A 25921-nucleotide genomic window follows, 5' to 3' on the forward strand; every position below is an offset into this window, starting at 1 on the left:
ACAATCCTGCACTTGATTTCTTCGACCACAACTAAAGAGCATTTCTATGACCTTTAAGGTCGGATTGAGTTGCATATTAGTCAATAGATATCATCTCCTCTTGTTCATAATTGGCAGGGGTGTCAAATGGCTTGGGTCAACTCAACCCATGCCCGTCTAAGATTGGATCCACCCCATACACTTGGGATGTTGGGTTTGGGTCCACTTGATCTGGATCTGACCTAGGTTGGATATAGGCCGGTGTTAACCCTACCCCACCTAGCTTGGTTATATATATATATATATGCGCTGAGACTAGCCCACTAACTTATATGAACATGAGTCAAATGGCCCAGATTAAATCTAGTATTTCGTGTTTGAATTTTAAATTTTTTATACAAATCTAAATAACTTGAAATTTTAGATGTCTATGCTTCTCATCAAGACACGCCTAATAAAAATATTTAAAAAATAATTCACAATAAATAAATTGACCAAAATAGCTCCAAATTTTTCAAGGGTATGTTGATCAATTTATTTATTGTAATTTACTTTTTTGATATTTTATTAGATTATCCTATTTTTTAAGAACACATGTTTAAAATTTAAGTTATTTGAATTTGTAAAACAGAAATTAAAATTAAAATACGAAATGAGGTCGTGACCGTCAAATCGACCAAATTCAATCTGAACCATTGGACTCATATGAACTCATATGCTCATATAAACTAGTGGACTAATCTCAACATTTTCTATATATATATATATATATATATATGCCAAAAGACCCTCAAGCTACAATAACCACTGCATTTGTAGGAAGGCTTCACAAGTCACGTCTTTCATAGGCAAGCGGGCCCTCTCTCTCTCTCCTATCTCTGACGATGGTATCTCTTGCTCTTCTCCATCTTCCACTCCTCTCTCTCTCCTGCTGCCACTCTCCCACCCTCTATCTCTCCTCCTTCCACCCCTCTCTCTCCTGCTGCCATTGTCCAACCCTCTCTCTTTCCATCAAACTTGAGGAATCTCTCTCTCTCTCTGCTGCTCCTTCACTGGCCTATCTCTCAAACCCTTGCAATCTCATTGAAACTCGCCCCTTTCTCTCAATCTCTCTCCTGACTACCGCTCTCTACCCCTCTTAATACATCTCTCGCTACCACTCTCTCTCGATCTCCCTCTATGCCCCTCTCACTCTCTAGAAATATAACTTAGAACACTAAAAATTTCTAAATTTCCCAAATTTTCTATGCTTTATTGTTGCTACAAAGACAATTGAGACAACCTTCGGTAGATTGAGGTTCATCCGAGGTTCAGGTATGCTGTTGTTTAACCTTTGTATTTCGATTTTGTTTGTTCCATTTTGGTTTTGGGAGGTTTTGGTTTTTTAGTCATTCAATGTGTCACTGTGAACAGATACAGGGCAACAAAACTATGTTCGTATCAATTCTGTGCACAATATTAATGTATTGTAATTTCAATTGAACTGCAAGAATGAATTGAGACAACACCAAGATTTAGTCACTATGCATGAAGTTTATGCTTAACAAACCTTTGTGACTCCTCTGCTATTAACCTCCATCAAGTTCCTTTTGGGTCCCCACTCTCTCAATCTCCCTCTATGCCCCCCTCTCTCTACAAATACAACCTAAAATACAAAAAATTTCTGAAATTTCAAAAAACATTGAGCTCTCTACAAATACAACCTAAAATACAAAAAATTTCTGAAATTTCAAAAAACATTGTGCTCCATTGCTGCTGCAAAGATGATTGAGCAATCTTCAGTAGATTTGAGGTTTGAGGTTCACTCGAGGTTTTCGTATGCTATCTTTGAATCTTTTTCCCTTTCCTGTTTTAGTTTTATTTCTAAAGTCAATTTCTTTATGTTTTTAGGATATCTTTGAATCTATTTTAGTTTTTTTTTTTAATCTTTATTTTTTTAGGATACTATGTTGGTGCATTATTTTGATTTTTACAAGTGATATCAATCATTTGATTTGGGTTTTGGGGGTTTTAGTTGTCTTTGTGCTTGTCATAAGGTTTGCTCTAAGATTCGTTCTCAATATGATGAAAAAAGTTTCCTTTCTTATTTGGGTCTGGTCAATGTTCGCAAAATCGAATCGGAACAGTTAATCGGTTTTGGGGTTGAGAACATTTTGAGCTGGAACCGGATTAACCTGGGCGGTTAACCGTTTTAACTGATCAAGTAATTTTTAAAAAACAAAAAAAAATGTAAAAAACGTCCAAAAAAATTTAAAAAAAAAATTGAAAAAAATAGAAAAACTTAGATTAAGTGTATACTATTATATTACATAAATTTATCTTACAAAAAAAATTGAAACAACTTTTTATATAAATTAATATTTGAATGCTATGAAGATATGCAAGACAATTTAGAATTTGGCTTTAATTCAATTAATGAAGTTACAAAGTCCAACTAACAATGCTAGTAGTAATGAGAGCGGCGAGGGGGATCATGATATTGATGTGTTTCACTATCAGGATTTATGGGATGAAAAATCTTAGTAAGGCTTGGTAGAGTCTGTAATGCCGCAGTTGTTCCCCCTCGCTAGTCAGGAATATTTCTTGTGGTACCCCCTTGGCCAAAGTCTCCTAGACTCGTCCAGCCTTCATGCTCTCCCCCGCCCTGTTCTGTGTTACCTGCACCCTATTCTGTGTTACCCCCACCCTATCTTGTGTTATGGCCCTCAATATCTTCAATATTGTCATCATCATGAATAATCAGGTTACAGTAACGGCTACGGTTCGTCTCTCCCTTATTGAGTAACTGCTATGCCTCGATGCCTAGACTTCCTCCCGAGCCAATCTCATTAAATCTTCCTCTTCATCAGCCACCGCATCATGTTGCGCCCCTTCACATTCCTGAATGACTGGTTTTTGCCAATTGTTTTCCATTGTCTCATCTGTTTCATCATTCTGTGCCTCATCTTCATCCTGTGTATAATCATCATCCATGTCCATTGCCATGGCTCCTTCATTGGATGCTGCAACATTTACATTATCATCCATATCGGCAACTGACCCACTAAGAAAATCTTGGTCTAGTAATGGGGTCCTTCGTGACACCCACTCATCGACGAGGTCCCTCTGAAAGATATAATCAAGGTTGATCAACGTGTAGTCTGTGGGGGTCTTCCTTATATGTTTCTCTGTCAATTTCAAATTATAATGAACGTACACCAAGTTGTGCAGCGTCTGTGTCTTTAACCTATTCCGCCTCGGGGCGTGTATCCACTGAAATGCACTCTAGTTTCTCTCACAGCCCGAGGCAGCACAGGTTTGATTAAAAATTCTATCAACAATCTTTTGTAATTGCTTTGTTCGAATTCTGTGCATTGTCCACCATTATGCTGAGACAGACAAACATAAGAATACTTAACAATAGAAAATAAATTGATTTAAAAAAAACCACAAATAGTAGTGTACTAAATTATTGCAAGTTTTAACTTAAAACAAACCTGGGTGCAATTTTGCAACTGCTTTTTGGCATTGTTGTATGCAAATTCCTCATTTTTTTCCATGTACATGATAAGCTAGAAATAACAAGATGCATATACAAGAAATTAGTATTACATAGAAATGCAATTCATTGTGAAATTTTATTACATACATGTTTTGATTAAAGTTTACCTGTTGCATACACTCCATCTGAGTTTCAAGATTAAGTTTAAGCATATAGATGCAGTTTCTTATCCAAGATATCTGCATCATCTAAAGTGGCATTGGAGTACAAATTTTGTGGATTAAGAAAGAACCATGCACGTGGTTTGTTATATTATTAATTACGGTAACTTTTCTCGGAGTTGAGAAAGAGTCACGAATTGCGACAGTGAATCATAAATTACCTGCTGCATGAATATCCTGGTGTAGTTTGTCTCTCCACCTACGATCAACAATATCTAATATCTCTTCATTCCATATGCTATTCTCAAATATAGCTTCCCTTGCACGTCTCATTGCATCGAACAGAAACCCCATTACAGGTTTATCATCAGCGTCACGTAACCTCAACACCCGTACTAAAGGTTCAGATACAGAAACAACATGGTTACATCGAGCCCAGAACCTCCGATCGAGAAGGGTGGTTTCAACCTGCCTTCCAAGTTGCTGCCCTATCAGTCTGTCATTCATTAGAGCGTATCATTGACCTCAATCCTGCCTTGTTTACCAATATCGATTGTATTGTAAGGAACACTGTAGCGAATCTAGTAGTGGACTCCCTGACAATCTCTCGCATGCAATGCTCCCTCATCAAAGCATGGAGATACGTGTGATTGTATATAAATCTTGTAATCAACTTGCTCTTCAAAATACAATATTTAACCCTCTTTAACTTCCTTATTTCCTTGAGCATCAAATTAATACAATGGGCAGCATAAGGAATCCAATAAAGATTGGGTCTTCTCTCCATTAGCAACAAGCATGATTTTCTGTAATTCGCAGAATTATCAATCACTAATTGGACCACATTTTCATGCCCAACCTCATCTACAATTTTGTCTATGTGTACGAATATCAGTCTCCCAGTATGTCTCTTTCTTGATAAATTAATGCTAGAGTTATAAACAATGCCTCTAGGGCAACCTATTAAAAAATTGACAAGATACATATGGGACTTGTCCTTCCAAGTGTCAGTCATGATGGTCACTCCTATACCTGGCCAACAGACCTTGAATTGTGCAATATACTTATCAACATCATGAACAGCAGCTTCTAAACATGGCCCTGCAAACTCCTTCGCAGTTGGACCTCTAACACTAGGCCCTGCCTCAACTATAGAAGCTACCATTTGTGGGTAGAAATTTGAGCTTGTAGAATTAAATGGCAGTGCATTAGCATACCAGAACATGTTAATCATCTTTTTCGCTTTTTTTATTAATACATCTGCTGACGGAATTTTAATTTTTTTTTTTATGATATTATGACTTGTGGGGATCAACTACAAAGGGTTTGCGGATCATTGATGGCACATCTATGGGTTCATGTCGTTGAATAGTAGATGGCCGACTATAAGAGGATGGACGACTAGAGAAACTACCTCTCAATCTACTAGATGTGGATCTAAGCAATGAAGGCCCACATCCTCCCCTACCCGATACTATATGTTCTTGACGTTGACGGCTATTGGATGCGTCATCCGTTCTCCCATACATCTCTTGAATTTCCATTTATCTATAATTAAACTCTTGAATACTAGATCGTTCCATTTACGTCTCAAATTCTGCCTCTTGGTCATCTTCCTCATCTATTGGAATTTCGTACCCCCCTCCCTATCTCATCTGCATCCTTTTCTCTCTGCACTTTTTTTTCTTTTCTTTATGTAATTAATTTTATCATTTGTTGTTTTACTTCTTGTGGCACTTCTTTACAACCGGTGACGTTACCCTTTACCTAAGCAAGATTTTCTTTTAAGGGATAATACCACCACCCATTTCCTTGTTACAAAAATTACATCGAACTTTTCCTTTGTCATTCACTTTTACACCATACTGCCATGTCACATCTCCCCTTCTCATCTTACTATTTTCTTCTAAATTTTCTTGAACATAAAAATTCATTAAAAAAATATTTATTTGGGAAAATCACTCTACTAAGGGGTCCTTGTGAGCATGGATATTTAAGCCCTACTTTCTCATGAAAATGAACAAGTTACAATAACATCCAATAGAAAAAAAAATTATAAATAAGATGACCATGAATCACCATGTCATTCAATTAATATTTCTCATTAAAAAACATGCATGTGTGCCTCTAGACCATGAAAGCTGAAAAAGCCATGCATGAGGGCAATGCATTAAGAAATGTGGTGCTTTTAAACCGAGATTGAATTGATTTTCCCAGTTATTGGAGAAGCACGGGGTAATACTAAAAAATATGTTTTCTAGAGGGCTAAAGTCAATTAAATCCTTCAATGGGGAATATGAATAAAAGTAAGTGCTCAAACCTTTCCCAAAGCACATGGTACACTATGAAATTGAATAAGAGCAGCAACCTAAAACAAGAAGTATCCATATAAAGATACCTCAATTCCTGATGAGCAGTTTGCATTTCATGTGATAGTGACCCTTGCCATGAATATATATTCAAGGTAAAAAGTATTTCTCAAAAAGTTCTAAATGGATGCATCAGAAGGGAAAAATACATCCACTTTCCAAAAGTGGAATTTAATACACTCCTTGCTATAAGTTTAGACTATAAAGCATGCATTGCTCCTAGGAGTTCTACAAGCTAGTACAATAGATCAATTCTGTATATTGATCAAAACTGAAGATCTAATAAGATATATTGTCAAAACTGAAATCTCTATAAAAAAAGGGCTTTAAACACAATTAAAGTTGAACAACTAAATATATCTATTTTTCATCACATTGCTGCATACATAAAGATATAAAATCCTAAGGCTTTATGACAATTGTATAATGAAGTATAGCCAACAGGTAGTCCGATACTTAAAGAATACTTGGAATACTAAGTGTTTTTTGAATCAAATGACTCTACAAAATCAAATCATTCATAAAAAATGTCTCCCTAAAATTTAATACTTGGAATACAAATTTTTTTTATTGAATATATATATATATATATTCTCATATTCATCACAAAAAACATATTTTTATAAATATATATGTTATATAAATATATATATATATATATATTTCCCTAATGATGTGTGCATTTTGAATGGAATTTGAATGTGAATGGCATTTTGAATGTGAATGGCATTTGAATGGACAAAAATATAGAATGGGATTTGAATGTGAATGGCATTTGAATGGATAGAAATGTGAATGGCATTTTCAATGGAATTTGAATGTGAATGGCATTTGAAAGGAGAAAATTGTGAATGGCATTGTGAATGGCATTTGAATGGACAAAAATATTGAATGGAATTTGTATGTGAATGGCATTTGAATGGATAAAAATGTGAATGGCATTTGAATGGATAAAAATGTGAATGGACAAAAATATTGAATGGGATTTGAATGTGAAACGCATTTGAATGGACAAAAAATGTGAATGGCATTGGAATGGACAAAAATATTTCGAAATCTACACATCCTGATAAAGCTTATCATTCTTATCAGTCTTCACTTTCTCAATTGCCGAACAAGAAGGAAGCCACAAAACCATTAGAAAAGAAGAAGAGCACACGTATCCCCAGGGCCATTACTAGACACTTCCTTCCTGCTTCCCAAGCACAAAACCACATAAGTGACTGCTTCATCGAGCTCTTTGGAGCATGATGCTCCAAGTTGTTATGCTATTAGCTGGGAAAATTCGACTGAACACCAGCCTGCATCCCTTGCAAACCTCTAATTGAATGGTTTTCAACACCTGAAATTAGAGTTGTTGCAAGAATCAGTCATTCAATATCAATGATAAACTGTGAAATATAGAATCGGCTAGTCACTTTAAGTATTTATGACATACTATATCATCTGCCACCACTGTTGCATGGTATACAAAGAAAACATACTTATAGAATGCTGATATGCATCTCAATCACATTCAATATTGAGGATATGGTATACTAACATCTTGTAATGAATGTTGAGTAATGTACCTATAGATCAAACAAGTACTGTAGAATGGTGATATGCATCTCAATCACATTCCATATTGAGGATAAAGGGTGAAGAAGGCATGGCCAAAAGAAGATAGGAAACACATGGCACATCAATTGCTGCTCACTTCAATATTGAGAAGGCTATCTAAAGAAATCTCTTGCTGCTCACTTCCAAATGTTAGTATAAGGTAACACCATATATGCAATGGTCTATACTAGGTTAGACAGCAGGTACATGAGAAATCCACAATGTGTTATACTAGGTTAGACACCATGTTATTCAGCAATATCCACAACGTCAAAACCAATCCCTACAATCAATTACTATACAACAAGTAAGCAATCACTACAATTCATAATGCTCCTTAAGATGAATTTGCACTGTTAGCATTTCATATTACATTTAAAAGTTCTACAATTATAAGTAAGCTCTACTACATCCAAAATTAAGAAGCTTGTACAATGAAAATTCAAGAGATACTAATACTATTCAGCAATATCCACAATGTCAAAACCAATCCCTACAATCAATCACTATACAACAAGCAAGCAATCACCACAATTCATAGTGCTCCTTAAGATGAATTTTCATTGTTAGCATTTCATATTACATTTAAAAGTCCTACAATTATAAGTAAGCTCTACTACATCCAGAGTTAAGAAGCTTGTAAAATGAAAATTCAAGAAATACTAATGCTATGCATTATTACTTTGCACGAATGAATGACAGACAGTTTCTTTTGTCGTGCCCACTGCCCTTGCACAACGCGCACTTCTTGGTCTTTTCCTTCGACTTATTCGTATTTTCCTTCGGCTTCCACCCTTCTGATTGAGCTTTCTTTCGTTTATTGGTAGGTCTTCCCTTTGTCCCTTGTGGAGGCTCAAGGATGTTTTGGCAATGATCCCTTTCAATTGGTGTGTCACTACACCTAACTGCATTCTCATCGATATTAGCATTTGTTTCAACATTACCATACTTTTCAGCATTACAATTGATTGTGACATCACTATGTGGACCTCCCTTGCGCCTGAATCGGCTATCAACTTGACAAATTACCCTGCGTATTATCGCCATTATAAATTCATGGAGCTCTGCACTCTCTGAAGCACGCTCGATGAGGTATCGAGTTGCCTGATAGACCCCATTATATCGAATGGAGCGTGGTAGCTGAGTTGTTTCTTGAATTTGATTGTCACTCTCATCGATAAAAGCCCCATTTTTTATATCATTTCTCAAATGCCTCATTATGTATTGTGGGGGGGGTATTTTAAATACATTATTCACCATAAAAACCTTCAACATATGCCTACAAAGAAGATCCATCCTCTCATATAAGTGACAGTTGCAACAAACGCTCTTGTCATTGGAATTGAATTCAACAAGGTAGAGTCTAGATTCATTGCCACCTTAATAGTGGCAAGCAATCCATTGTCTTCAATTGGTTCACTCACCAAATTAATACAATTCACAACCTCTTCCCCAAATAGCTTCATAATCTTTTGAGTATAGATCTTTGCTGCCTGGGCCTCAATAAAAGAAGTTGTTCTCAATATTGGAGTAGTGTTAATGTCTCTTACATCATTTTCCCTTTCCTTTCACACCTTCTTATCTTGCACCTTTGTTGTCACTTCTAATAAAGTATGTAAGCTTGTTGGAGAGGCTACGTACATCTTGAAGTGCTTATTCGAAGTCATACCTGCTGTAAATGTGTCACTCAAGTATGCATCGACCCATTGCATGTGATAACTATAGAGCCTAGTAAGCCACTCATTACTTTCCAGGCTATAATTCTCAAACATATTTTTCCACCCCAATTCAAATTCTTCCACTGTTGCACTAGTCACACACCTCCTGAAGGTTTCTGAAAAATTTGGATGTATGCGCAAGACATGGCACATTTTTTTCTTTAATTTTTGATAGTATATGCCACTTACAATAATGATGCTTACTTTGGTCTAAAACTCGTCTCATTGTATTCGAAATTGCAGGGTCTTGATTAGTGAGAATAACACCAGTCTGACGTCCCCCCATAGCTTCTAACCAATTTTCAAATATCTATACAAATGATTCGACATTCTCATTAAAAATGAGCGCAAATCCAAAGAAAGTTGTACTGTGATGATGATTTACACCAAGAATGGGTGCACATGGCATACCATAGGTGTTTGTTTTGTATGTTGTATCAACTTTGCAGCGCCTAACAATGTTCAATGTGAGTGAATTAAATGAGCTTTTCTTGGAGACAAAAGATCGTGATTGTGTTTCGTAATAACTTTAGTCACAACCCACTCATTATTTACATTTCTACTTAGGCCCATCTTAGCCATACAACCACACCTTGATTTAGGGTGTACCTTTTCACCTACCCGATCTTTCTCTCGACGAAACCCTTCCTTAGAACAATTTAGCTCTCTATCAATCCTTTGACCATCTTTAATGTGGGTAGTCCCCTTACAGACGTCTAAACCTTTGGCTAATGCATGCTCCTTATAATACTCATATGCCTCATTCTCATAACCAAACTTCATCTCTATATATGGTTCTTCGATTTGTAAGCCCTTTGTTGTTGAGACATGTTCCCCATCTCGCATTTCTGTAAGATAAGAAACCTGCTCCATGGTCGCAATAGTGTCGTTCGTGTTGTCAACAATTGGGCATAGGGAAGATGTTGCATCGACAGATATTGTGGGGTCCATATAAATATTTCAACTGACTATACATAAAAAAACCAAACCACATAAGTAGATAATTGCAAATATTATCTGAAAAAATCAATTGAGTTGTCCTATCAAAACACTATATTACAAATGTCACAAAAGAATAACCATAATAGATTGTCTATGGAAGTTCTATAAATGTTCTTACAATAAAGTAACATGAGTCAATACTTTACAAAGTTTTTTGACATCTTGTTGGCCTATCTAATTCACTTTCAACATCTTATACTCATATTTAAGCAACAAACACACTTGCATTTAAGTATAACCCGCATTCATATACTCTCTGCAATAAAAATTTTTCACGACTTTACATTTCTAAAAATAACATAACAGGGGGCACATTCACCCATATGTACCTCATACCAACTAGTACGCACGCACATACCGCACTTATACAAACACTTGCATTTCAGTATAACCCCATGAACCCGCATTCATATACTCTCTGCAATGAAAATTTTTCACGAATTTCCATTTCTAAAAATAAGATAATAGGGGGCACATTCATCCATATGTACCCCACACCAACTAGTACGCACACACACACATCACTTATACAAACACTTGCATTTCAGTATAACCCCATGAGCCTGCATGCATATACTCTTCTGCCATTAAAATTTTTCATGAATTTCCAGTTCTAAAAATAAATAACAGGAGGCACATTCATCCATATGTACCCCACACCAACTAGTACGCACACACACAAAACAATTATACAAACACTTGCATTTCAGTATAACCCCATGAACCTGCATTCATATACTCTCTGCAATTAAAAATTTTCAAGAATTTCCATTTCTAAAAATAACATAATAGGGGTCACATTCATCCATATGTACCCCACACCAACAAGTACGCACACACACACAACAATTATACAAACACTTGACTAATGGAGTTTTTCTAAGTTAGGCACAAATAAGATCATTGGGTTTCAAATATCCAGCATTCAAATTAACCCAACCCCATCTTTCTCCCTGTTCCTGTATCATCTCAGATACATCTCACATCCTCTAAGATCCAGAAACTAATGCATTTTTCTATCAGAAACAATAATACATTCACATTGAACTCTAGTATCCACAAGGTGGTGGTGGAATACCATTTGAGTGATGAAACAAGCTGCACTTCATTGCCCACCATAGTTTCAATAAAAAAGGGGCAAAGATGCATAGCTGAACCTTGGATAAACCTCAAATCCCAAATATTGTCCCAATCAAGCAAGGGATCAGCAGCAATGGCAATAACGAGGCAACAACGAGAGAGAGAGAGAGAGAGAGAGAGAGAGAAGGCAGCAGCAACGGGGCAGAAAGAGGGAGATTGAGTGAGAGATGATATGCTTTTGGTGGCAGCAATGGGGCAGCATCAAAAGGGCAGCAAAGAGGGAGATTGATTGAGGGGCGAGATAGTTTGAGTTGGCCAATCTCTGATAGAGGTGTGTAGCAGCAAAGAGGGAGATTAGAGAGTGTAAGATAGATTGAGAGTAGAGAGAGAGAGTTGGGTGGAGCCAGGGGCAGCAGAGAGAGATTGACAAGAGAAAGAGTTTCTGTGGAGCGAGAGGGAGAGACGAGAGAGAGAGAGGGAGAGGGAGAGAAAGCTGGAGAAGAGAGAGAGAGTTGTCGTGGAGAGCCATCATTGTTGATGAGAGACAACAAGGGCGAGAGAGGGAGAGACAGGAGAGAGTGAGAGTTGGAGAAGAGATCGAGAGTGAGTTGCTGTGGAGAGAGTGAGAGTTGCCGTCTGTGCGAACGTAATCTTGAGAGACTGCTCGAGCCGTTCTTGCAAATGTCAGATGGCGACTGCTCGCATTGGGTACCGCGAGATCTCCATCGGAGGGAAAAGGAAAATCATAGCCGTTGGCATACAGGTGCAAATACGAGAGAAGGCATATTGAATAATTTTTCATATATATATATATTTATATATATATAAGGATAATCTAAACTTCACGACCCTTCAAATTACAAAGGTTCAAGATAAAGACAGTTGTGAAGGGTGAATTTATTAATTTTGTAGTTTATTTTTTAAAAAGCATTATTTTTGTGGGGAAAAATTGTAAATATTACAACATGACAAAAGGTACTATTGTCATCTCCATAAAGGGTAAAGTTGAAATTTTAATTAAAAGACAAAGGCACTCTATAAATAAAGCTCCAAGACATTAACTTCCAAAATGTCATTGTATTTTTGTAAAAATTTCAAATTTGCCTTTTTTTAATGGTAGAATTACCTATTTAAATAATTTTTTAATAAAAAAGTAATGATTGTTTTGATAAAAACACCCATCACAATTCCTTCTAACTTGAACCTTTGTATTTTGAGGGGTGGTTAACTATACATATATGGAAAAAACTGGGATTAGCCCATTAGCTTATATGAACATATGAGCCCAACGGGCCAGATTAAATATAGGTCGATCTGGCGATCACAGAAGTCTGGCCGTGCTTGAATTTTATTTTATTTTTTTACAAATCCAAATCACTTGAAATTTTAGGTGTATGTTCTTCTCAGAAAGGTGCACCTACTAAAAATATAAAAAAAATTATTCATAAAACAAATGACCAAAAAATACTCCTAAAAATTTTTCGATGGTATTTTGATCAATTTATTTCATGTAAAATATTTTTTTGATAGTTTTCGAAGATTCACCTATTTTTTATTAACATACACCTAAAATTTCATGTGATTTGTATTTGTAGAAAAAAAATTAAATTTAAACACTACCAGACATCTGTAATCGTCAGATCGGCCATATTCAATCTGGGCCGTTGAGCTCATATGTTCCTACACAAGCTAGTGGGCTCCCAGCTTTTCCATATATATATATATATATAATCTAAACTTCACAACCCTTCAAATTACAATGGTTAAAGATCGAGAGAGTCGTGAATGATAGATTTACTAATTTTATAGTCTATTTTATAAAAAAAAATTACTTTTTGTGATATCTTCATCATTAAATAAGGGCAATTTTGTAAATATTACTACAAGACAATAGATACTTTTGTCTTCTCCATTAAGAGTACAATTGAAATTTTTATTAAAAGACAATGGCACTCTACAAATAAAATTATATGACACTAACATCCAAAATGTCATTATACTTTTGTAAAAATTTCAAAATTTTTAAATTTAGCTTAAAGGTTAAGTTACCTATTAAAAATATTTTTTTAAACAAAAAGTAATAACAGTTTTTATAAGTATACTCATCACAACTCCTTCTAACTGTATTTTGAGAGGTTGATAACAATAGAGAAACATATATATATATATATATATATATATATATATATATATATATATATATATATATATATATATATATATATATATATATATATATATATAGGGAAAGCTTTCTATGTTTCCTCTACAACATAGAAGTTATATCCTCCCCCTACCATCTATCCATTTTTTATCAAGAGAGCCACTCACCATTTGATCTTAGATCTGATGTCTCAAAGTATTTTACTTTTAGTTTTTTTAATACAATTTTTCTAAATATAAAATTTGGTACGTGTCATCTTCTCATTGGGGCGAACCTATCAAAAATATTAACAATAATTTTTCGATAAAAAATAATACCCAAAATACCCTTTGATTCTTTCAGGGGTATTTTGATCATTTTATTTTATAGAAAATATGCTTTTATATTTTTCCTTTGTGCGAGTTTAATAGAGGAATGGATGTCCAAATTTTGGTATCAAAACAGTTTATAGAAAATAAATAAAAATAAAACAGTGTAGAGACGTGACATTGTGATTGGGGCAATCTAGCCCTCCATTAAAAAATGACGGTTGGATATGGGGGATGATAGAACTTTTATGCTGTAGGGGAAACATAAAAAGATTTTACACACACACACATACACACACACACACACACACACACACACACACACACACACACACATATATATATATATATATATATATATATATATATATGGGAAAAGAAGTTGTGCAACCAGGTGCGTACTTCTACAATAAATGCCCACGGCCCTGATTGAATGTGGGCCGAACTAATAATCACGGATGTCTGATAGTATTTAAATTTTAATTGTTTTTTAACGAATCCAAATCACTTAAAATTTTAGGCATGTGTTATTCAAAAATAGTCGAATCTAAAAAATATATATATAAAAAAAAAATTTACATTAAATAAATTAACTAAAATACCCCTAAAAATATTTGGGCGTATTTTGATAAAATTGTTTTTGCAAATTATTTTTTTATATTTTTATTAAGTGTGTCTTGATGAGAATAATACACGCATAAAATTTCAAGTGATTTGGATTTGTAGAAAAAACATTAAAATTCAAACACTATCGGACATTCGTGAGCGTTAGAATGACCTAAATGCAATCTAAGTCATTCGCGTATGGGCATACAGCAGTGACTATATATATATATATATATATATATATATATATATATATATATATATATATATATATATATATATATATATATATATATATATATATATATATATAACACTACGCAATGCCTATAGGCGAAAATGAACAGTGATTTCGCCTATGCTTATCATCATCCAAAGTTCATCGTACTATCACAATTGTCTGGTAGTGTTTAATTTTTCATTTTTTTTTATACAAATCGAAATGATTTGAAATTTGGAGCATGTGTTCATAACAAATAGAAGAATCTAATAAAATAAATAAAAATAATTCGCAAAAATATAATTTGATCAAAATACCCCTATAAATTTATGGGGGTATTTTGATCAATTTATATTTACGAAATATTTTTTTCATATTTTTATTAGGTGCACCTTACTAAAATGTACACACGCTCCAAATTTCAAATCATTCTAATTCGTAAAATAAAATAAAAATTGAAGGCGTTTTGTAGTATCTTCCACATATATATATATATATATATATATATATATATATATATATATATATATATATATATATATATATATATAGCGAGAGAGAGAAAGAGAGGAGAGAGAGAAAATTATATAAAAATCCGGCGTTATACTTTGCGTTATTACCGATATATCAAATAGTTTCCGTTATTATATGTATGTCCGTTTGTTACCTTTTATAATGCAATATTTTAAAAAAAATCCACTTTACCCTTTTTCAGATGTTGAACATCCGAATTGGTGGGATTTTCTGATGTTCATCTTTTGAAAATAGGTCAAAAGTTAAACGTTAAATTTTCCATTTTCGGATGCTGAACATCCGAAATTAAAGAATTTTACAGCGATAGTTTAACGTTAAGTACAACATTTTCGGATGTTGAACATCCGAATTTGAGAGATATTCGGATGTTCAACATCCGAAAACAGAGAAGACGAAGGTTTATTTAACTATCATGGTATTTTCAGATGTTGAACATCCGAAAATCTCTTAAATTCAGATGTTCAACATCCGAAAATGTTATACTTAACGTTAAATTATCGGCGTATTTTCGGATGATGAACATCCGAAAATCCCTTAATTTCGGATGTTCAACATCCAAAAATAGAAATTTTAACGTTTCACTTTCGACCTACTTTCGAATGTCGAACATCCGAAAAAGGGTCAACTGGTATTTTTAAAAAAATTAAGTTATAAAAGGTAAAAAATGGACATACAGTAATAACAAAAACTATTTGGTATATCCGTAATAACACAAAGTATAACGGATTTTTATGTAATTTTCCCATATATATATATATATATATATATATATATATATATATGAAAAGTATTTCCATCACCTATAGGCGAAAATGAACAATGATTTTGCAAACCTCATCACCGTTCAAAGTTCATCGCATGGTCACAATTATCCGGTAGTGTTTCATTTTTTTTGTTTTGTACAAATCGGAATGATTTGAAATTTGGAGTGTGAGTACATCTTAGTGAGGCGCACCTAATAAAAATATAAAAAAATAATTTGCAAAACAAATTGATCAAAATAACCCAGAAACATTTCAGTGGTATTTTGATCAATTCATATCATGTAAAATATTTTTTTGATATTTTTCGTAGATTCATATATTTTTTATGAACACATGCCCCAAATTTCATATCATTTTGATTTTTGTAGAATAAAAGTGAAAAATAAAACACTATCGGACAATCATGACCATGCGATGAACTTTAGACTGTGATGAGGGTTTGCGAAATCATTGTTCATTTTCACCTATAGGCGTTTTATAGTATTCCATATATATATATATATATATACAGGTGTGGTTTCCATAAGGTTGCAACCTTCAACAATCCAATTAAGGTGCACCTTCAAATTTTACCATGATATATAATTTTGAGGTAAAATATTCTTAGGATTATCTCAAAATCTATTTTCATATCTAATTCTCAAATTTTAAATTCCAAAAATGATTAAAATCAAGTAGATCTATAAATATATTGAAAACTCAAAAATGGACATTCTAGATAATGTATTGTAAGACGTACTATTTTTGGGACTCAAAATCGGTTTTTTAGTCATATACATCGATGTTGAGACGATCAATTAGAGTGTTTTTCAACATTAAAACAACCTTTTCCGATGGATTTTTGATATGCATCTGTAGTTCTACATTTTAAGGTTATATAAACTCGTTATTTATATATATATATATATATATATATATATATATATATATATATATATTACCTATAGGCGAAAATGAACAATGATTTCGCATACCCTCATCACCGTCCGAAGTTTATCACATGGTCACGATTGTTCGGTAGTGTTTCATTTTTTTTGCTTTTTATCAATCAGAATGATTTGAAATTTGGAGTGTGTGTACATCTTAGTGAGGCGCACCTAATAAAAATATAAAAAAATAATTTGTAAAATAAATTGACCAAAATACCCCTAGAACATTTCAATGCTATTTTGATCAATTTATTTCATGTAAAATATTTTTTTGATATTTTTCGTAGATTCACCTTTCTTTTTTTTTATGAACACATGATCCAAATTTCAGACCATTCCGATTTGTAGAAAAAAAGTGAAAAATGAAACAATATTAGACAATCGTGGCTATGCGATGAACTTTGGACAGTGATGAGGGTAGGTGAAAGTTTATTTTCGCCTACAGGGGCAGAAACAATCATTCAAAATCACCCCCAAAAGGTAAAGTTTACACTCAAGGGTATTTTGGTCATTTTGCACTTAGGGATATTTTGGTAATTTTACAAGGGGCAGTATCGTCATCCTACCATCCCTAGATTACAGGGGCAGAGGAAATCATTCAAAATTACCCCCAAAAGGTAGAGGTTACACTCAGGGGTATTTTGGTCGTTTTGCACTCAGGGGTATTTTGGTCATTTTATACACATAGGGGTAGTATGGTCATTCTACCATCCTTATAATTACTCGGAAGGTAAAGTTTACACTCGAGGGTATTTTGGTCATTTTATACCCAACGGGCACTATGGTCATCCTACCATCCCTAGATTATGGAGGCAGAGACAGTCATTCAAAATTACTCCCGAAAAAGCAGAGTTCACACTCAAGGGTATTTTGGTCATTTTACACTCAGGGGTGTTTTCGGTCATTTTTGTACCCGAAGGGCAGTATGCCATCCTTAAATCACAAGGGCAACAACAGTTACCTAAATTTACCCCAAAAGCAGAGTTTGCGCTCAGGGGCATTTTAGTCATTCTCAATCCCAGACTATTCTGGACTTGTTCATAGTCTTAGTTAACCATCCTCCATCAAGGCTATCTCAAACCATCTCAACCTAGCTCCAAATGATCTAGGCCTTTAACTAAACAGTTCATGAGAATGTCAGAAGCATTTTCAAATGAAGATTCTAGGCATGTCTGTGCATTTTTTTGAAAAAAAATTGATCACAACAAAAGTATTTCATGAAATTTTTACAAGTTATCTTGTATTTCGAAAATTGGAAAAGAAGATCGTTTTCTCTCTCGCAAGCCGAAGCAGGTGGTGTGCAATCCTCAAAAACAAAGAAAAAAGCAAACAAGCCAACATTCATTACAGCATTTCATCAAACATTTCAAAAGTTGGAGGCTTATCTTCTCTTGCCCCTTTGTTCTCGAAATATAACCCGATCAGAGTGTCCACTGGCGCTCCTCGCCGTCCATCCTCGACAATCAGTCTGATTTTGGTATAAAATGGAATTTTGGCAAGAAAAACCCAAGTGGAGTAAGGTTGAAAAGTTTAAAATCTCAAAAAACAAAAAAAAAAAGAGTAGGAAGACCCCAAAACAAGTGAGAGGAAAATGGGGGAGGAGCACTCCCCATTTTATGTTAAAATCTCACCTGGGTTGGGCGGCATGCCCTGTGCCGCCCAAAATGGTAAAAAATTATTATTAATAATAATTTTTCTTAGCGGCACGCCTCATGTCGCCCAACCTAATATCAAAAAAAAAAGCTTAGCTGCAATCCTCGTGCCGCCCAACCTGATACACACAAAAAAAAAAAAAAGAATTTGCTTGGCGGCACGCCTCGTGTCGCCCAACCCGTTAATAAACAAAAAACGAAAACATTTGCTTGGCGGCACGCTTCGTGCCGCCCGGGCGACACGGTCCGTGTCGCCCAACCCGTTAATAAATAAATAAATAAATAAAAATTTGCTTGGCGGCACGCCTCGTGTCGCCCAACTCGTTAATCAAAAAAAAAAAAAATTTCTTTTTTCTCCGCATTTCCAAGAAATCAATCAGAATTCTGGATAGGTCACAATTTCAGATTTTATTCATCCCCTAAAAATAGCTTCATCACATACATTCTCACGATCAAATCTGATCCTGAGATCATAGTTTCTACTGTCCCGATGGACTTCAAAAAAGAAAAAGAAATAAAACTTTTGAAAATAGAATGATCACAAGATCAACTTATTCTTGCCAAGAAAAAAAAAATTTAATAAAGAAAAGAAAATATTTTGGCTATTTAATCTTCAGCTTCGGATCAACATCCTTCTCCTTGAGTTCAGTCACGAAGGCCGCCCATCGAGCCAATTCGACTTCAGCCTCTTCCAAGCTGATGTCAGATGTGTCCTCAATAGATTTGATTCATTTATTTATTCTCGATGAGGCACAAGATCCTGAGCAGGAGCAGAAGACTGGCCATGATGTCCCGAAGATCTGGGGCATAGTGGAAGAGGAAAGGCATGTTCCCACCAAGAATCATAGTTCGAAGCGGTTGTAGGCTTATCTTGCTTAACTAACCCCTTGCTAGAAGAGGACATCTTTCCCTTCCATGACAAACCATCCTTGACCAGAAGAGTGGAAAGTGTCATCGAAGTGGAAAGATAGGGCGACGATCAATCGCCTCTCCTGTAGAAGTATAATTCTGAGTATGACGAAACTGGCGAAGCACCCTCTGCGGGAAATACCCCTATGTGAAGTGCTGCCCCGTCAGAATAAGACATGAGTGCCCCATAGTGGGCAACAATAAGGATACATTTTCAAGACCCCTGATCACCCAATCGAATGATGACAACTGATCGAGAATCCTCCGATAATAATTGACATCCCGTGGTCGAGTGGTGTCGTTGACATATGCTAGTCCCAGAGCAACAGATACATCTGTTGTTGATCAAGGAGGGCGGACAACAACGATGTGTTTGTAGGCCCAAATCTACAGAAAACAGGAGTCAAAAGCATCTCAAAAGGTCACACAATAAAAATCCAACTGAGACCCTGTGAGACCTAAATTTTTTAGATATCTGTGCCAAATTTAATGGTGATCCTTTAGAGTCCTACACACATGGGTGTGGGAGGGTCTCATAGGATTATTACTCATAAAATAAAATCATGTTGAAAAATATACCTGCAAAATCAGGACACAGCCCTCAATAAATCAGCTCCCTCGCGTGATCATGTCGTGAAGGCCCCAGTATATGCCTGCCAACACGGTCGGAACAATGGTGTAACCCGCTCGTTCCCAGAAGGCATGGACTAAAGGAATAAGGGAACTGCGAACCATCTTACGACCACTCGGAAAGAAAATAGAGCCCAACAATATAAAAAAAAAAATACAGGTCTGTTCGGCAGCTCGAGATTGCTCTCGATTTCGGACTAGCAACTCCATATCAACCCATTGACCATGAGAAGAATAAGCAGCCCCCAATAGTCACGCACCCATGATAGAATGGTCATCAGTGGCAGTGGAGGGTTGATATGCAATCTCGGCCAAGTTCAGGTCAGAAATCCTAGCAACTTCCTCCAAAGTTGGCATTGTCTCACCAGTAGGAAGAAAGAAAGTGTTCACCAGTTGTTGTTGTCTCACCAGTTGAACCTCTCAGCAAGAGCCTCAAGGAGTGGAAAGTTCACATGGCAAATGGCCATGTTCAAGATGCCTATCATCAAAATTGAAGCCAGAAGGGCCATGAGTTAGGGCCACTGCTAGAAAGGAACCAATCTTAGAACTAGGGCCGATGATAGGAAAACCATTGATGCGTCAGGAAACTTCACCCGACCAAAGACCTTGAGAAATATGAGAGGGTGGACTTTCAGGAAAGTGCCTAACCCTAGGAAAAATAGGGGAGTCCTCCTCCTCTATTCCGTCCGTCAACTCGCTCGAGAGCCTTCCCCTTGCCCTTGGAGATCGTGTTGTCCTTCTTAGGAGCCATGAAAGCCTAAGGATGGGTGCAATAAAAGCTTGTAAAAATAGAGGGAAGATGATGAAGAAGGAAGAGGATGAAGGTGAGAGGAAGAAGATTGAGTTTGAAAGATGAAAAAAGAATGGAAGAGGAATGATTTTTATAGAAAAAAAAAAAGAAACCATACCCAAAACACACCTTATAGTCATCCACTTTGGCCAACAGTGGGTTTAGATAACCTTAAAACCGAGAAATATCATAAAAAATAAAAAATAAAAAAATTAGGTTGGTGACACACCTCGTGCCACCCGAGCGACAGGCCCCATGCCGCCCAGGCCACACGTCCCATGCCGCCCACCCCATATATAAAACACAAAAAAAAAAAAAAAAAAAATTAAAATAAAATAAAATCTTGCTTGCCGGCACCCCTCGTGCTGCTCAGGCGACACACCTTGTGCTGCTCTGGCGACACGCCTCGTGCCACCTGAGCAACATGGTCCGTGTCGCCCAACCCATTAATAAAACAAAAGAAGAAGAAGAAAATGCTTCTCGGTGGCATGAGTCTAAACTACCAACCAAAGCCAATTCAGTTCAAATGTCAAACTCATGCAACGTAAAAGAGCTGAGACAGGTAACGTCTATCCCTGTATGACGCAAAAGGTCGGATGTGTTCAGGGCACAACCACCCTGTTTGATGAAAAACGTCTAGCCTCTTGTGACGCTAAAGGATGGGTGTATCCAGTTCAACGTCAAACTCGTGCGACGTAAAAGAGCCGAGACAGGTAATGTCTATCCTCATATGGCGTAAAAGGTTGGGTGTGTTCTAGACACGTATGACGCTAAAGGTCGGGTGTATCCAGTTCAACGTCAAACTCGTGCAACGTAAAAGAGCCGAGACAGGTAATGTCTATTCCCATATGACTTAAAAGGTTGAATGTGTTTAGGACACAACCACCCTGTTCAACAAAAAACATCTATTCCTGTATGACGTAAAAGGGTCGGGTGTATTCCGTCTATCCCTGTATGACGTAAAAGGGTTAGGTGTATGGTCCATCGCTGCATGACGCTAAACTGCTTAGAGGGTTCTATGGTTGTAGGAGTTAAAACTGCTAACCAACCTTGTTTTCGAAATATCTTCATCTTTTCAAAATTTTCACTATATGTCTTGTGTTTTCAAAAACTTTAATTGCTTTGTTAAAATCGTACTGTATCCCTGCTCAGGGTTCGATTTCAAATCTTCCCCTACTTTCAAAATTTCTAAAAGGTAGTTTAAAATGAAGGAGCTTGGACACCCGTATATGATGATTATCGCGTTTGCAGCGATTGTCGCGTTGCTGCATCGTCTCTCACTTTGGATTCGATAGAAAGCGTTTCCCTATAGACAGCCTTAGGAAACCCTAAGGAGATTGGTATGCTTCTGCCCACGTGATGTCAGGACGAAATTTAAAATGTCTACTTTATCTCTGACATTCACCTGCCCCTCGAAGGACAGGGAACACCAAAGTGTCTACTTCTTTGCCATTCGCCTATCCCTCAAAAGACAAGGAGTGCCAAAGAGGGGCAATTGTAGACACCATATCTTAAAACTAGCAAATTATGTGGTTTCTTAAACTCTAAGGACCACACTTAACCTAGTAAACCCAAAAGCATAGTTCACATCACCTATCTCGTGATCCGGAATCAGTTGGTGTGCCCAAAACCCTACAGATGCACTGTTTTGACCCAGATTTTTGTAAATGCCATATTTTACCAAAAAGCTCATTAAAATAGTAAAACATTCCATTTGGACCCAAATTTTCTCTGAGAGCTTCACAAGAGGTTGAGGAACACACTAAATGTGAAAAATCTCAATTCAGACAAAAATTGGTATGTGTAGGATGGGGCGTGCGACACAAGGCACGGGGCATGCCGCCCAAGCGACATGACCTTTTTTTTTGTAATTTACTTGGGCGGCACGGGGCGTGCCGCCCAAATATGCCTCCCCAAAATGGTATCTTTGACTGGGGGGATTTGTTTGTTGCGGGAGGATATCCTTCCCAACTATTTTTCCCCCCTTTTTAGCATCTTTTCGGGACTATTTAGAGGGGGACGGAGAGAGAAACATGGGAAACTTCATAGATAGAAACCCTAGGAGAGAGATAAAAACCTTAGAGTGCTACAGGAGATAGAGATCTGAGAGAAAAACTCAAAGAGCCTATCGAACCTAAGCCTCCTAGTTTTAAGCCATTTTCCAGGGCACAACCACCCTACTCAATCAAGATTTGCTGATAAACATCTGACTCATAGAGAGAAAAGAGGACCGGTTCTGATACGGGTGAGCCCCAGAAGGCTCGAGAGTCCCGGGCCATCCGGCTCAGTTTGGTATCATTTTCCTTTCTTTTTTTTTATTCTTCTTTACTGTTTTAATTTCATTTTGATCTGCTTATTCCCTTTAAAATCATGTTTTGGATGCTCTGGATCATGCTAGCCCTACCACTTATTTGAGAGTAGATCTACTCGTTTTCGGGCAGATCTGGGCTCAGATCTGAAGTCGATTTATCCCACTTTCTTTCCCATTTTATTTCTTGCATTTTCGTTTAGTTTAAGGTGTCAGATCTGAGAGATCTTCATCGGAAGATCTGTCTAATTTTCATCATAAACAAAGTAGTGACCATATCACAATATCATAACAGTATCCACTACCGGTGAGTGTCCCACCACGTAATGGTCAATACCAATATGAGCAGTGTCCATCCATCACAATATATAACAGTATCCATTACCGGTGAGTGTCCCACCGCGTAATGGTCAATATCAATATAAGTAATGGCCATCCACCATGTTCAAGCATTCAATTTATTCACTTCAGTCAATGTCTTATATAGATGAATCATATCATATCATCTTGCCATTAAGCAAAAGTCATTTATTTCATAGCTTTCACAGGGCATTTACCAATTGGCATTCATTATGAATTCATTTCATCTCTATTGTGCTCGTGGCCCCTTTTCTCACATAGTGCAGTCATATGACATCGTTCACATATCTTTATGGCATTCACATTGAATTTATTATATGATATTCACATTTATCACATATCAAGAAAGCTTCGTGTTGCATGGATATAAAACTAGTGCAGTGACATGTAACAGTGACATGCCCCTCTTTGCGAGGGCGTAGCTCCCAATCTAGGGGGAGTTTCAGAAGGCCTCAAACATGAAACTTTGAGCTTACCCGCAAATCATTATAAAGAAATTAATTTGAAAGAGTTTGGGTGTCATTTTATGGGTCTATAGCTCAGCACAAAGTGAGCATTAGTTGCTAGATATCTTCCCTGCAACAGTGTGCAATGACATATTCACGCATTTCAAGGCATGATTCAAGATCCATGGGGAATTTCAAAAACCTCAAAACATGCAACCTTGAGTACGTTCATAGACCTTTCTAATGAAATTCGAAGATTTTTGGACATCATTTGCTAGGTCAAAATGGCCCAAAGAGGGCCACAGTTGCTTAAATTAGCAGCGACTATGAGTGGTGTCTTGTCTCGACATCTTAGGCCATATCGTTTAATCCATGCAAAATTTTATAATGACATAAAAAGTAAACTTGGAGTAGACATATATGTATTTCATTTAGGACTAATTTGGTACTATTTGGACACCATTTGGCTATCGAACATTTTGATGCAAAAGCAATCACAGTTCTGTAAATTCTTATTCTAATGTTAACATACCTTTAAAGAACACTTAGTATATCATGGCCAAGGTACACTTTGGGTGTGGAACCGTGTTCATATTAACAAGTTTCATAGTGAACAATTTCATGATTTTTCATGAATAACAAGTGGTTAAAACAGTCATGGCTTTTAGAAGTACAAATCTGAAATCCCAACCTCATGTCAACCCATTCATACATCACATTTTCCATTCTATCATTCTATCATCTTACCTATTTCCATATTTGGTCTTTACAAAAACCATGGATGCATAGAAGCTAAATCCCCTTACCTTAACTCTCACGGTGTCTTCGATCCCCACTCACAGTCTTCATGGGCTTTCCTTGGCTTCACCAATGGGTTGTCTTCAAAGGGACAGCAGTGAACTTCAAGAGAGAGAGAGAAGTTGAGAAAAATAAGAGGAACCCCTGTGGCTCAAGGCTTAAAAAGGAGATGGTAGTTGGAAAACATTGTGGCTGACGCAATCACATGCGGCTTTGACATGAACGGCGTGGCGCTGATAGGTGACAACTGTGGGATTTGACCAAACACACACGGCGATGCCCCCTTACACAACCGGTGGTGCTCACTTACTCAGTCGGCACTTACACAGCCGATGCTGGTCCTCCACACGCGATGTTGCCTCTCGCAAGCGTGGTAATGTTCTTCTTTCTCTCTTCTACTCAGGCGGCGTTAGGTCTTGAATTCTTAGACAGCGATGGATCTCTTTACATAGCTGACGCTACGTCTTCCTTACATAGCTGGTGCTACCCCTTCCCTTACCCAGGCGACGCTGTGTCTTCCTTACATAGCCGGCACTGCGTCTTCCTTACACAGCCGATGTTGCGTCTTCCTTACACAGCTGGCACTACGTCTTCCTTACACAGCCGGCGCTACGTCTTCCTTACACAGCTAGCGCTGCGTCTTCCTTACACAGTCTGCGTTGCGTCTTCCTTACACAGTCGGTGTTGCGTCTTCCTTACATAGCCGGTGCTGCGTCTCAAACACGCGTGGTGATATTTCTTATGCCTTTCACACGCGGTGTTACTTCTTGTTCGCACGCGGCGTTACCAATTCTTCACCCTTATGCGCAGCATTAGCTATTATGCTTCATGGGCGGCATTAGGCAAAATCATCCAGTCGGCGTTAACCTTCATCCTTAGCACTGGGCATGCGCTTCTGTCTTTCTTGAATTCCTTCTCTCTCTCTCTAGTGCCGCGAGAGGCCCTTACACAAAGCCTGAAGGAGATTTGATGGCAGCTCATCAAAAGAGTACGGGCCTTCGCTTTCCTCCTGTACTGTCACCCTGTGGGAAGCCTCAGTTGCCCTGAATGCTCTCTTAAGCTCTTCGAGATTTATCTGACCCTTCTGGATCAAAGACTTGATGACGTCCTT

General features: G+C 36.7%; 2 long non-coding RNA genes across 4 annotated transcripts; one reads left to right on the plus strand and one right to left on the minus strand.

The window, feature by feature from the left end:
• The first annotated feature begins 771 nt into the window (after nt 1–771).
• LOC110006514 (uncharacterized) lies at nt 772–8749 on the plus strand. 3 transcript variants are annotated; one of them, XR_016044248.1, is made up of 3 exons: nt 782–1293; nt 7083–7752; nt 8420–8749. It is a non-coding gene; the product is annotated as an uncharacterized LOC110006514 (long non-coding RNA). The 3 variants fall into 3 exon arrangements; XR_002279545.2 differs by having other exon boundaries at nt 789–1293; nt 7568–7752; XR_016044247.1 differs by lacking the exons at nt 7083–7752; nt 8420–8749 and adding an exon at nt 4945–5479 and having other exon boundaries at nt 772–1293.
• LOC110006513 (uncharacterized) lies at nt 7001–12168 on the minus strand. The gene is made up of 3 exons (XR_016044249.1): nt 11391–12168; nt 8275–10278; nt 7001–7332 (listed from the first exon to the last, which is right to left on the minus strand). It is a non-coding gene; the product is annotated as an uncharacterized LOC110006513 (long non-coding RNA).
• Nucleotides 12169–25921: the final 13753 nt, after the last annotated feature.

The sequence above is a fragment of the Amborella trichopoda genome, chromosome 11 (assembly GCF_054954075.1).
Source record: "Amborella trichopoda isolate Santa Cruz 75 chromosome 11, AtrichopodaSantaCruz75HAP2 v2.0, whole genome shotgun sequence".
NCBI lineage: Eukaryota > Viridiplantae > Streptophyta > Magnoliopsida > Amborellales > Amborellaceae > Amborella > Amborella trichopoda.